The sequence below is a fragment of the Armigeres subalbatus genome, chromosome 2, assembly GCF_024139115.2.
Source record: "Armigeres subalbatus isolate Guangzhou_Male chromosome 2, GZ_Asu_2, whole genome shotgun sequence".
In the NCBI taxonomy this organism is placed as follows: Eukaryota; Metazoa; Arthropoda; class Insecta; order Diptera; family Culicidae; genus Armigeres; species Armigeres subalbatus.
In genome coordinates, this window is record NC_085140.1 from 49335380 (window position 1) to 49350351 (window position 14972).

The following is a 14972-nucleotide window of genomic DNA, read 5'->3' on the forward strand; positions in this document are numbered from 1 at the left end:
AATTTCTGTCTGTCTGACCCTTATATATTCGGAAACTACGTGAAATTTTGTATGCAGGGGTTTTTGGGGCCGGGGAAGGTTAAGATGGTCCGAGACCCCTCCTCCTATTGGAAAGGGCGCTCACATACAAATGAAACTTTTTTTTGCAGAACTCGAGAACTAATCAGAGAATAGATCAATTTTAGGCGAAACGAAGTTCGTCGGATCTGCTAGTAAATAATGAAAATAAATAATCAATTTCATATTGTGGTTTTCTAGAAATTTATTTTACGAATTTTTATCCAATATAATAATTTCATAGAGCTATTCATCTTTTTTTAATTTTCAACACATTAAGAGTTTGAAAATTCTCATTCAATGCTGTCTTATTGCATTTTTTAATTTTCAGGGTTCAATTCATATTTTCTGTGCAAGATGTTAGATAAATATTTTAGAGAGTATCATTCATAACTTTAGCCATCTTTTGCATCTTGCGAGGTGAACCGGCCCAGGGCATAAAACCTCACTAATAAAGATAATAATAATAATAATAATCTTTTGCATGAGGATAGTTGTAGAAAAATACTAAACAACAAATATTTCACTCTTCAAAGGTATACGAGCAAAAACACGTACTCTTTTGATATTCTTTGGTGAATTATAAAGCAAGAAGGTATACAACAAAGCTCATAAAATGCTATATTACAAATTAGTTCCTAGTCTCGCACATTATACGTTCGTTTTTGTTTACCTTAGATTAGCTCTGCGGCTTAGATTAAGCCCACCGACGCCTGCTGTGATAATCTCCGTTGTTGGTAGTTGATTCACCAGCGCGCGCGTTTCTCAGAGAAAGCGATCCACTGTAGGATCGATAGGTATTTATTTCGCTTCGAAAGATGTAGTTTTGTTACTGAACCTCACAGCGCAGCATCTCTTTCACTAGATTTTTTGCCTTGTTAACATCTGGACACGAACTTCTTCCAGCTAACGGTGTTCAGCTCAGTCAAAATTCTTTTTCTTCTACACACTAACCTGCTGAAACCAGTACCACATGCTGATCAAAACGGTTTATTTGATCGAAATTGTTTTCGAGGTCAATGATACCATCCCGAAAATTCGATACACAAACCATAAAATGTGACAACATCTATAGGAGAAATGGGGCTAAGCACGGCATTAACATTCGTTATTGGGAATTAACGACAATTTGTTTCCCCCCTTTGTGGGGCTTTTCTTTGTTTCACAACACTGACTTATGCCATCGATTTTCTTCCTTTTTTCACTTCGGATACTTCGCGGCTATTTACAGACCAAAACTGTATTAGGTATGTATTGATTCACTTCGGAAGTCTGAAGCGATGACACCACTCAGGCTCTTATCTTGATTTTCGAAAAAGGTTGCAAACCTGTTTCTGAGGTCTACCTTTCACCTTTCGCCACTAAAATGCACTGAAAGTGTATCGCGGAAAACCGGAGCACCGAAAAGTAAAAATCAATAATTCACACGCAACTTCGCGGATCTGCCGCGCGTCCGACAAAGGAAAGCTTGCGTTAGTAATCACGTCAGGTGACACTGTGTGTAACTCCCACGCGAAGACTCGCGTGTTTGCGCGCACGATGTATCTGCCGACACGCCAATCCACAGCAAACCAACCAACAGGTATTTTCGCCTCCGCGCACGAAACCATACTGAAGCGGGTGTGCGACTTCAAAAAGCTCCGAAGGCACCAAAACGGGCGGGCAGTCGATGCTGGCTCGCGGTGTTCTTCGTTTGGTTTAGTAGTCGCGAAGCCCCTTTCAAAACAACACGCGCGAAGTCGCCGGTTCGACAATCAAGCTCATTGCGACGGGGCGCGGACTGTCTTGTCTGGTAGGGGACTACCAAGTCCAAGTCCACTACTACCATGTTATAGGCCAGAGCTTCTGATGCGTGATTAGTGCCCAGTTTGCTTGTTCGTTGTTCGTGGTGGATTATTGAAAGTGTCAACACTTAGCATTGAGTCCGCGTTCTGTCATTGTGTGTCCGAATGGTGGTAGTTAAATGTCTTACCTGGCTGATATGCGGGGAAATTTGAATATTTGTGTATTGCATTGCACAGCACAATTTGTATCACTTTTGCAAAGCCATCATGTCTGTTTCCAGCATCTTTATTGATGCCTATCTGTTTTAAAGGCCTTTTTGATAATTTGATGTTTCTAAACAGCTCCAAATTTCTTAAAAAAAAAAATCAAATGTCAATATTAAGAAATAAGGGAAAAAAATCAAACATTCTACGAAATATGTTTAAAACCATTTCGAAATATGTCAAACATCTTTAAATTTCATCAGCAGATTAATTTTCGTTGTCTTGGGTTCGTCTGATGTTTATTGGTCGTTCCAGAACAGATTCCCGAAGGGTCATAAATGCCCACAAATAAAAAAAGAGGATATGAAATTTCTTGAAACTATCTCAAGCGTATGTTCTTCATGATCCTGGGTTCACCAGACAAGTCCTCGGAGTGGCCATTCCGAAATAATCTCCATAAGGGGTCAAAAGTGACAAGAGCATTAGGAAGTAGGACAATTTAGTTCCCTGTGCTATTAATTATTAAAAAAACATTACAAGTACCATTTATTGATCGAGGATGGCCACCAAGTGGTCAAGGGGCCACCAAGTTGTTCTTTGCAATCGTTATCTTCAGCGACATTGTGGAGTAGCAGGGACTATGTCCAAGGGCTTGACGACCCTTCCTCAGGTGAGCTGAGGTGAGGTTTGACAGTGGGATCTATTTAAAAAAGCTGCATGTATCTGCAAGCAGGCTCCGCAAAAGCGTTCTGCTCAAAGCGCACAAGTTTTACTGTTGGGTGGAACACCAAACATACAGGATACGAGAACCCTTCGACAGACAGGACAGACAGGAGGTTTGTGCAGGCCCAATAAGCCGCCTGTAATACCAATCACTATGGATAACATTAGAGATAGGCAACGAATGAAGGGTCATGATTGGAAGACTGGAACATGAAACTACAACCCTGCCCGCGATGGCAAGAAGCAGCCGAAAGCCAACAACAGACAAGTATTGACAAGAACTATTGTACAACGAGGGATCAGAAGTGGAGGCATAGCATAGCATAGCATAGCATATGTGATTGTACAAATCGTGGGTGGCTATACAATGCTCAATTGAGCAATCTACTGTATATTGTCGCAAATTGGTACTTGGGATTAGTACCTTTTCCTATACAGTAGCAGTTGTATACCTGGTCACGTCCTTACAATCACGGAAGGAAGGGAAGGAATGTTAGTTCAACATCTACTAGTGAAGATGCAGGGAACCCATACTACCTTCATAGATGTCTCGGGAAGGAAAATTTGTGTTAGTGGGTAAGGTGAATAATAGGGAGCTCTATTCGACAATATAGAGCGTTTGCCAATAACAGTATATGCTGAAAAAAAATAAAATATTTTCATCAATTTACTTACGAATTGTCCAAAGGAGGACAAAGTACCCTGGATTTTACAAATGTTTCGCATTATATACAATACAATATACGTTCAACCACACACTTATTCACCGAACATTAAAATCAGAACCAAAAACTCGGATTTTACGAATGTTCTAAATCTTACCTGAAACACGTCCGATCACGCACCAATTGTTTACTCACTCGGCCGCGCGAACTATCTGCTTACTGAGCAGAAACACGACAAAACAGACACTGACGGCTGCGCAATGCAAAACACAAAATTTCGGCAAATCACGCGATCGTTCTGCCGTCCGAAACAAGAGCCAACACGCACTCGAGGGATCAAAAGTGGAGGCAGCCCATAAATTTGGCTACTAGATCCACTGAAAACACGCTATGCCGCATATGAGAACCGCACAGTAAACCCATTAACGCCCGAATTAACTTACTTTCATGATAATAACTGGACGACAAAATCAGAAAAACTTCTTGTATTCGCGATGCTCATTTGTAGTTTTCGACTGGTGACAGCCCGATGCATTTGTAGTTTTCTACTGGTGACAGAGGCATTAGTTCATTGGTCGAGATTATTTGGTCACAAAGTAGAATGGGGTTCGTCGCTTTTATGGCATTGAAGTTATTTTTATGTTTGCATTATTGTATATTTATAGAAGTGGAAAAAAAGTTTATGTGATAATTTAAGTTATAACGATATTTCTCCACTACTGTCTTTCAGGCCAAATGGGCCTCCCAAAAGGAGAAAGGTGGGTGAGGATGTTGAAAATTCTTCAGCAGCATATAACTATAAAAGCATATGAAGACGCATGGAACATTTGTACAATGATTAATCTTGTGACTAAACATTTTTACAAGTTTAACAATTTCATCAATTATTCGAATAAATAAATAGATGTACAAATGTGCGATCATTTGTATGACAACTTGTATTTAGGGAAACCTATCCTTATTACATGTTGGCTTTTTGGAAGTACGTGTTGTTGCTCATAGGTCTGCTCATATACCACGTGAACAGGTTTTGATCAGTTTTAGATAGCACAGCTTGACTGGTACGTCGAGCACATTGCCCACACCTCTCACCAGATTAAATCAAGATAGTCAGCTTGTTCCTTGAATGACGGCTTTCGAGCCACTGAAAAGGAGGCTTCCTTTGCATTTTGAGAGGACGCTTCTGAGCCTCTTGAAAGAAGAATTTCGAGCTTCGGAAAGTAGACATCCGAGACTCTTGAAATGAGGCTTTCGAGCCTCTTAAAAGGAGCCTTCCTAATTTTTCTAAAAAAGGCTTTCTTCTCCCTTAAAAGGAGGCTTCCGAGCCTTTTGAAAGTAGGCTTCCGAGCCTCTTGAAAGCAGGCGTACGGGCCTATTGGTAGGAGGCCTCTGAGCCTCTTGAAAGGAGGCTTCTGAGCCCCTTGAAAGGAGGCTTCCAAACTTTGTGTATAAAGGCTTCCGAGCCTCTTGAATGGGGGCTTCCGAACCTTTTGAAAGGAGGCTTCTAAGCTTTTTGAAAAAAGGCTTCCGACCCTCTTGAAAGGATCTTTCGGAGTTTTTTGAAAGAAGGTTTCCAACTCTCTTAAAACGAGGCTTCCGGGACGCTTGGATGGTGACATAGACCTCTTGAAAGGAGTCTTCCGAACCTTTTCAAAGACGGCTTCTGAACATCTTGAAAGGAGGCATTCGAGCTGCTCTGAAGATGGCTTAAAAACGTAGAAGGATGCTTCTAATACTTAGGCAACGAAGCAACTGAGATTTTCTGAAAAAGCCTTTATGCCTCTCTCCAAAACATTAGATTCTAGATTTTTGTACAAAAGCATGTGTCTAACATATTATTCAACATTTTGTTTAGTTTAGATAGATTGCATTGAAGATTGTTTAAATTCGCTCATTTGACGTTTTCTCCGTTGGATCTTTTGTGCTGCAGCCCCTCATTCGCTGTTCTGGTTGATGAGAGCAGGGTTCAATTAGCTTTGAAAAACTGATCGCCTAATATCCAGACAAAGTTTTGAAATAAAAAATACACAATTATCAAAACTTTATCAATAAGCTCCGATTGGAATTGTAATACGTCCGCTATTATGCATTTTTGTCCGAGGTACCCCCTAGGGCCAGCGAAGCTACCCCCAGGGGTACATGTACCCCAGGTTGAGAAACGCTGCTCTAGTGGAACATCAACGACTTCTGGAATAACCTACCCAATCTGGAGCTGTTAACGCACGGCAATCCGCCGTGGGTAATTGGCCTGCAGGAGGTCAATCGTGTCGTACTCGACTCCATGGATCGCTCCCTCAGAGGAAAGTGGACTATTAACGTAGGTTCTAATATCCAGCATTCCGTAGCGGTAGGGGTCCTTCGGAATGTCCACGAACTCACATCACCCGGCCTGTGGTCCGGGACCGCCTTGGGGTCCGGGACCGCCCTGCTTTAATCGTTCGAAACTGCGGACCTCCGCAACGGTTCGCACACCTTCTTTAATGGCCGCTCGGCCACTGCCATTGACTGCCAACAGTCGGTCTATTCATTTCGCTCTCAAGTGGGAAGTGTCTACATACTCGTTCGGAACTCCGTTGGTAATTGGATGAAACGCATTGGATGGTAGAAGCGAGAAGAGAGGCCCTCAGAACGATACGGAGACTTCCCGCTGGTCATCTTGATAAGACAAATTCCCTTCAGGCCTACAAAGAGAAGAACTATGAAAAAAGTCAGTAATATTTGAAGCCAAGAGAAAACAGTGGGAGGATTTCCTCGATTCGGTCAGTCTGGCTCAATCCGCTGCCGAACTATGGGAGAAAGTCAACGCGCTTAGTGACAAGCCTATAATCTTCAACCATCCACCTTGATACACCTGGTAGTAACATTACCCACCCCAGCGATTTCGTCACCACCGCACCGATAAAAGCTCAGGGTGGGTGGCTTACATTGTCTTCTCTTTAGCCACTTCCTATCATGTACTTCGTTTTCGACGTGTTGATGGCTAGTCCAATCCGTTTAGTTTCGCTTTTCAGTCTGATGTGTGCTTCCTCCATCATCTCAAAGTTACGTGCCATAATATCTATGTCGTCGCCGAAACCACATAATTGGACGAACTTCGTAAAAATCGTACCACTCGTGTCGATCCCTGCCCTTCGTATTACTACTTCCAAAGCGATGTTGAATAGCAGACATGGAAGACCATCACCGTAACCCTCTGCGCATTTCGAAGAGACTCGAGAATGCCTCTGAAACTCGAACTACGCACATCACCCGATCCATCGTCGCCTTGATCAACCGTATCAGTTTATATCCGGAAATCCGTTTTCGTGCATTAGCTGCCATAGCTGATCCCGATCGGTTTTATCATATGCGGCTTTGAAGTCGATAAATAGGGTGGTTCAAAAAATCGATTTTGCTCCACCGTGCTCATCTGATTCTTTACCATGTTCTGAGTGTCCTCTGAAAATTTGAGCTCATTTGGATTAAAACTGATTTAGCACAAGTCGTTTCAAGTTTGCATGCAAATTAGTATGGGGAAATTTTTTTTTTTCATTATACTGTTAATGACGCTTCCCCATCAAGCGCATGTCAAAAGAAAACCTACATAGCTAAAAGGAATACTCAACAGCTTTCACTCAGTGAAAACCGCATCTCAATTAATCGTTCCAATAATTAGTACCTAATCGAATTTAATCTATACCGTGGTTTTCTGGAGCTAATTGCATAACTCATCAACAGGCAACATTGCTGCTCGTGGCACGAAAGATAGCACACAAAAATTCAGGCTACTATGTTGCACTGCACATTTCAGTGATGCCCTCAAAGAAGTTTAACGATCATGACTAAAGATTCGCAACCTGTCTTAAAATCGATTACTAATTATTGGGACGATTAATCAACATGCGATTTTCGTTGGGTGAAAGCTGTTGAGTATCCCTTTTAGCTATGTAGGTTTTCTTTTAACCTGCGCTTAATGGGGAAGCGTCATTAACAGTATAATGAAAAAATAAATTTCCCCATACTAATTTGCATGCAAACTTGAAACGGCTTGTGCCAAATCAGTTTTAATCCAAATGAGCTCAATTTTTCAGAGGACACCTAGAACATGGTAAAGAATCAGATGAGCACTGTGGAGCAAAATCGATTTTTTGAACCACCCTAGTGGGTACGTTGTATTCGCGGCATTTCTGCAATACCTGACGTATGGCGAACACCTGGTCTGTGGTAGAGCGTTCACCCATGGAACTCTCTTGCAATTGGTGTTAGTCGGCGGCATAAAATTTGAGTACCTTGTAGGAGGCGTTCAGCAATGTGATTTCGCGGTAGTTGCTAAATCCAGCTTATCGCCCTTCTTGTAGATGGGACACACGACACCTTCCATCCACTCCTGCGGCAAAACTTCCTCCTCCCAAATCTTGGTAATGACCCAGTGCAGCGTTCTAGCCAGTGCCTCAACATTGTGTTTAAATAGCTCTCCTCGTAGTTGGTCAACCCCAGGGGCTTTGTTGTTCTTCAGCCGGCCAGTCTCCTTCTGGATTTCCTGGAGATCCGGAGCCGGTAGAATTATGTCCTGCGCGCGTTCCCCCAGATCCATTACCATACCACCATCTTCGTCTGCCACATCGCCATTCAGGTGCTCTTCGTAATGCTGCCACCACCTTTGGATCACCTCACGCTCGTTCGTAAGAAAGGTTCCCGTTTATGTCCTTACACATATCAGGCTGTGGCACGTGGCCCTTACGTGAACGGTTTAACTTCTCATAGAAGTTTTTTCGTGTGTTATTAGCGCGGTACAGTTGCTCCGTCTCTTCACGGTCTCGATCTTCCTGCTGACGCTTTTTCCTCCGGAAAATAGAGTTTTGTCTGTTCCGAGCCTGTTTATATCGTGCCTCGTTCGGTGTTGCAGCAATCTCGCCCATGCTGCATTCTTCTCTTCTACTAACTGCTCACATTCGCCGTCATACCAGTCGTTTCTCTGATCCGGAGGCACCGTGTCAAGTGCAGCGGTTGCGGTGCTACCAATGGCGGATCGAATATCTCTCCAGCCATCTTCAAGAGTCGCTGCGCCTAGCTGCTCTTCCGCTGGGAGTGCCACTTCCAGCTGCTACGCGTATTCTTGGCCTAGTCTACCGTCTTGTAGCCGCCCAACGTTAAGCCGCGGCGTCCGTTTTCGACGCGTGTTGTACACCGTCGAGAGTTTTGAGCGCAGGCATACTGCAACAAGGTAGTGGTCGGATTCAATATTCGCACTGCGGTAAGTGCGGACGTTCGTGATGTCGGAGAAGAATTTACTGTCGATTAGAACGTGGTCGATTTGATTTTCCGTTTCTTGGTTAGGTGATCTCCATGTGGCCTTGTGGATATTTTTGCGGGGAAAGAAGGTGCTTCGGACTACCATTCCGCGGGAGGCTGTGAAGTTTATGCATCGTTGGCCGTTGTCATTCGATACGGTGTGCAGACTATCCGGTCCGATGACCGGTCTATACATTTCCTCCCTTCCTACCTGTGCGTGCATGTCACCGATGACGATTTTGACGTCTCGCAGTGGGCATCCATCGTATGTCTGCTCCAGCTGTGCGTAGAATGCTTCTTTCTTGTCGTCGGGTCTCCCTTCGTGTGATCAGTGCACGTTGATGATGCTATAGTTGAAGAAACGGCTTTTAATCCTCAGCTTGCACATCCTTGCGTTGATTGGCTGCCACCCAATCACGCGTTGGCGCATCTTACCCAGCACTATGAAGCCGGTTCCCAGCTCGTTGGTGGTGCCACAGCTTTGGTAGAAGTTATCCGCCCGATGCCCGCTTTTCCACACTTTCTGTCCTGTCCAGCAAATCTCCTGCAGCGCCATGACGTCGAAGTTGCGGGGATGTAATTCATCGTAGATCATCCTGTCGCAACCTGCGAAACCTAGCTACTTGCAGTTCCATGTTCCAAGCCTCCAATCGTGATCCTTTATTCGTCGCCTAGGTCTTTCCCGATTATATCGAGTCGCATTATCTCTTATATTGTTCGTAATTATTGGTTTTCCAGGCGGCTTATGGAGCCTGCGCAAACCTCCTGTCTCGTCGGAGGGCCGTCGTGTCAGGGCTGTTTAGCGTCCCACCTAACACCAGGACTTGGGCTTGTGCGCTTTGAGCAGCACACGGTCGCTTTGGTGGGGCCTACTTGCGGATACATGCTGCTTTTTATAAAAATTTAACAGGGTCCACTGTCAAACCCCGCCACATCCTAGGCAAGCCCCACAACTCACAGATGGTCTGGGGAGGGATCATCAAGCCCTTGGACATAGTTCCTGCTGTCTTAGAAATTTGGAACTTTTTAATTGGTTGTTTAATTGGTTGTTAAAAAGTAAGAGCAAAATTATTGCAAGGAAAAATACATGCTTGCATATGTAACGGATATAAAATAATTAAGGGTCTACATTTTAGACAGACAAACAGAGACTTATGTATTTTACCTCATTTGGAACATAAACGCAAGGATACTTCAAATAATCATTACATTGGAGGCTGCCGGTTGTCTTACCGGGTAAATGCAAAATATTCAGTTGTTATGAACATTAAGAATAATATCTGAAGATTTTATGCAAAATGCTGAATAAAAAAATTGTTGTGATATTGAGATACATCAGACCACGCACAATTTGTGAGTAGGTGGTTAAGTATCTTATTAAGCTATTCAACCACCCTTCAAGGGCTGAAAAGTGCTTCTTATAAAACTAAAACCATTCATGTGCCATTTCTAAAAAAAATCCAAAGAAAAGGATTCAAACACTAGTGTCCTGAGTGAACGCCAAACGAGTTACCACTAGGCCAGCACCTCCACTCAAGAAGAGAAACCATTTGACCAACATGAACAGATGAACAGCATACTGTGTGTAAACTGATGTTTAAACTTCTATGTTTAAACCCGTGTGTTTGAACTTGGGCGCACACTCGTGTTCAAACTGGGTGCGATTTTGGTTCGGTTTATGATGAACTCGGTTTGGATCTAGTATGCATGTTTGAGTGCAAACTTGCACACGGGAAAACTGCACTTGTTCAAACGCGGTTCATGTTTTCGTGAAGACTGGTAATAAGGTTCAGGTTTCCCTTATTACAGGTTACCATATAAATGTTTGTGCTTTTGTACATCTATTAAATTAAACGGATGTTAAGAAAAGTCACAAAATTAATCCTCACACAAATGTACCATGCTTCTCCATATGCTGTTATGCTTATATGCGCTGAACATGTTTCATCTCATTGCTTGTTATGAATTATTTAAAAAAAATGCAAGTGAATCGCAAGTCAGTCCCATCTGTATGTGAATGCCATATACAGATGGGACTGATTAGCGCTTCATGAGTGCATGCGTGCACGGTAGTACTTATATGACAGTCGAGCGATAAAGACACATGATATCATCACCGCTAGGTGGATTATTCTAGGTTTGTTATATCATAACCATGATTTGAATATTTACTTGAATTTGAATTTCGATTTTAGTTTTGTTTTGGATTTAGGTTTGAATTTGGATTTGCGTTTGGATCTTGGTTTTGATTTGGATTTGATTTTGAATATGAATTTGTATTTGTCAGCTAAGTATAATTCATAGACAATGCAACATTTCTATTCTTATTGTGAATGAGGTTACTGGAAGTAATGATTAAGTATTAATCATCAAATTAGTTTCAGGAACAGATGAACAGCAAACAGTCGAACGATGAGAACAAATTTGTCGAATTTTTATAGCATTCCTTCAAGTTTATGCATACCTGAAATTGAATTCCGAGCCAGCAGAAACTAGAAAGCAGCTGCTCACCTTCTGTGGGCACGCTCCTGTCGAACTACCACTGTCGCAGATACATATTTGCAGCCGCAATCTGTATGCTGGTTGCTGCTTTGAGACTAGCTTTATATATCTATTGAAACAGCACTGCCATTGCCCTTGAAATTTATTGTCAGAGCTACAACAACCGCACCGAGAGATATAGGGACACGGCAGGTATTTCCGTCCATCGTCGTAGAGGCTAAAACCAACGAAAGCAACGTACATTTGCTAGAACTCCACTTTAGAAGAACGTTTCTCCTGAGCTTACGATTTGGTACGTATGAGTTTTACAAAAAAGCGTCTTTTTTATTAGTTTTCGACACTATGACGAACAGACGAAAATACCTGCCGTGTCCCTACTTCATTAGTTCCTTTCTTGTTAACTAGTAGGTAATAGCAAAACCATAAACGGAATCAGATGCATTTTTTCTGTATGTAAAGTGGCTTTATAAAATTGTTGTTCCAATTTGCATAGGTTCAGTCTGTCACTGTCAAGTATTCATAAATTCGCCATATTTGTTCGTTATTGGTGTCAATATTTTAATACTCTATAGTTTTTTGTTCCAATTCTAATTATTTAGGTTTTTTTTAACACTGTTTGGTTTTAGTCGACTAAGACCTTGAGCATCGATGAAACAATTAGTTTACGCCACGAAAAATATTACAAAAAAATCAAAGAAAATTCAGGTGACATTTAAAAAGCTGTGAAAGTTCAGCTTAACCGAGAATTTGATGAATTCCAACCGCGTAAAAAACCTGGGTATATTAAACACGTCGATTAGTCTTCTGCATTCGCTTAGAATGTTATTTTTAAAAGTTCTTCGCACAAGGTTCTATGCCTATCCGCGTCCTCGTGTTAAAAAGAAAATATAATCACCGCCATCGGGCGTGACAATGGGTCTGGGGGGTGAGAATGGGTCATCGCTCTCATCGGTAGCCTGGAGGTCGTAGAGCAAAATCGTTCAAAAAGGTCTCTTGTATTTTAGTCTTCTTGCCCTCAGATACATTCAATCCATTCTACAAGCATTCTAAGTAGAAACAGTTGAAACAGTGACCCATTCTCACCCCCTTTTGACCCATTGTCACCCCCGACGACGGCATTTTAAATAAAAATATGATCCCTGCATTTCTAATTATGAGCAAAGTTATTGGATTGCTTAACTGGAGTCAGAAATTTGTACTCTTGTATCTTTACGAGTCTGCCATCGAAGTGTTCCTATCTTCATTATTTCGTATAATGAATAATGATTCGATGAAACACTAAAGGTGGCCCAAGTGTTAATCAGAACACTAATTCTCTTTTCCTTATACAAAAAACAAGGCCAAGTTTGACAGCTTGCTGGTATGGAAATTCCTTACAGTACAACAATCTGGTTGAGTCCATTCTATACTCTGGTTGAGCTGGTGTCAGTCAGAAACGAAGAAGGATTTGTGCGGTTGATATTCGCGTTCGCATATAATTCAAGCACCAGCGTACCATCGCGCCCCGGTACAGTGCAGTACAGCTCACCCAGACGATGATGGACCAAGAACGAAGAGGTACGGCGCTATCGACACCGTTGATCGGTTGCGTGGGATTCCCGAGACGGTGAAACCAGTAGTTTAGAGACCAATGGCCTCTTTTTCTGATGGTTGTCTTTGAATGTACGTTTGCTCAAGAGCACTTCGTCACCATCGTTTGAAGATACGTCTCAGATAAATCTAAATTATTCTTTGAACATCTCTATAGAGATTGTATCGTAAAGTTTGGGCACATTAGCTGCAGCACGACAGTAGTTAATTTTATGACTGAACGGTCATTATTGTAACACATTTTGGGGAACAGATATCGATCATCCAACCAGTTGTGCACAACAATAATAAAGAAATGTTTCATTCTTAATTCCATTTGATTCTAATACTATTCTATGTGACAAGCAATAAAAAGGGTGCAAAAACAAGCTACATATGTACGCCACCGAATACACGAAATCGATAACCGATTAAGTATGCAAACCTTCATCGATCGAAAGAGAATGCTCCAGTAAGCATGCAAATGCATTGTGAAAAAAATGTTGCGCAGTTTTAGTCCCACGGCACTCGAAAGCTTAGTATTGCGCATGTTAATTAAGTGTTATTCCTACATTCCACCACATTCTGAACGTTTAAACCATTAAAAAGAACTTTTGTCACTATACAATGATACAATGCTTGTATTTTGTTATGTTATTCCACTCGGAACAGTCTAACCTCGTTCAACCGCTTTGCCTTGAAACAAGGTCATCTAATCCTGTTTCAATCAGTTCGTCTAAGGCAGGCAGGTCTAAGGTAGGGAGCTGGGATTCCATGGAGCCTTCGGTTTACTTTCTTTTGGCCACACACCAACACTAGGTTCAGTTAATCATCAGCTACTGTCACATTAAAATGATAAACAAGCCGTAACGGAACCTAAGCGCAAATAAATATTACACGTGTATGTTCGATGGTTGAAGTGTAGGTTGGCGTGAGACAGGTTTTATGACTGATAAGCCAAGCGCCTAAAGCGTTCACTTTCTTCCACCTCGGTGCGGTCAATTGATTCACTGCATTGCGTTTTTGACTCGATGCAGTACTGGACACTCATTGAACTTCATAATCTTAAACCGTCTAAGACGAATTAAGTAGGTACTGTCCATTTAATTCCACCAGTTAATTTTCGTTATCTTTGCAGATACGTATTTCGACCACAACTGTGTGGTCGAAATACGTATCTGCAAAGATAACGAAAATTAACTGGTGGAATTAAATGGACAGTACTTAATTCGTCTTAGACGGTTTAATGCATTCCACTAAACGAGCTTAATATATTTTTCTGAAAAAGGTTCATAATCTTGTTATTCAGGTTTTTTTTTCCGGTGATGCACTCCAAAGTAATCAATAATCACCCTTCACACGTGTTCTGTAATTCAAATCAATGAAACATTGAACAGCTGTAGGAGACATACTCTTCAAGTAATGGTGGTGTGAAGAAACTTGAAAATAGGCTTGCAATTAATTTTACAGTAATATTCTATTTGATGTTTCTTTTTTTCTAATATTCTAATGTGGAGGAGGGGGGGTTGGCCTCTCGGGACGAGAACGTGCTTTTGAAGATCTACAATACGTCCGCGCGTTATAGGTGGTCTACCCAGTCAACTTTTTGTAAGGTATATCTTTTGATATAAGTCATTATATACAAATATGATAACTTGTATATAATGCGCTGTATCGCTATGCAGCTTAGCTTTGCTTAGACTGATTGTACCTACATGTCAATGATTGCTACTCCGTGATTTATCAGAACTGGTGTAAATTGCACTACGACTCAAGTGAATAGAGGTTGGGATTTACCACCTATTTTCGAAGTACACGTTTCAGCAGCTTACAAATCTAGATCAATAACGCTCCGGGCAAGTCCTTACAGTCAGCTGGGAAAGGAGAGGACTGTTAGTGTGTAGTTAGTGAGGAAAGTGATATAGTCCATCCCAAATAACTTTCTTGAGTTTTCGTAAGCATCAGGTCGATCCAAATATTTAAAAACAATTATGTCTCCCCCTTTCGAATCTTTCTGCCAAACATATTTTTTTGAGGAGCAACGAAAATAAATTCTGACAATTTTGAGGATTTTTTATTTTATCCCTCTTCACCTTTCGAAAATAATTTTAATTGAATACTTGTAACGGCCTTATTACTTATTATCTAGTAAAAAAAAAATTGTCCTCTGGATCTAAAGCCTAATGCTACTCTATCA

General features: G+C 41.6%; 2 protein-coding genes across 2 annotated transcripts in view; one reads left to right on the plus strand and one right to left on the minus strand.

The window, feature by feature from the left end:
• The window catches only part of LOC134218552 (uncharacterized), a 508615-nt gene extending 506964 nt beyond the window's left edge, over positions 1-1651 (minus strand). The window contains exon 1 of the mRNA XM_062697689.1: positions 731-1651. The gene's annotated coding sequence lies outside the window, so the exon portion shown is untranslated. The remainder of the gene's footprint in view (positions 1-730) is intronic.
• Positions 1-14972, plus strand: part of LOC134218553 (Bardet-Biedl syndrome 1 protein homolog) — a 163504-nt gene that overhangs the window by 130489 nt on the left and 18043 nt on the right. The gene's annotated exons all lie outside the window — the stretch shown is intronic.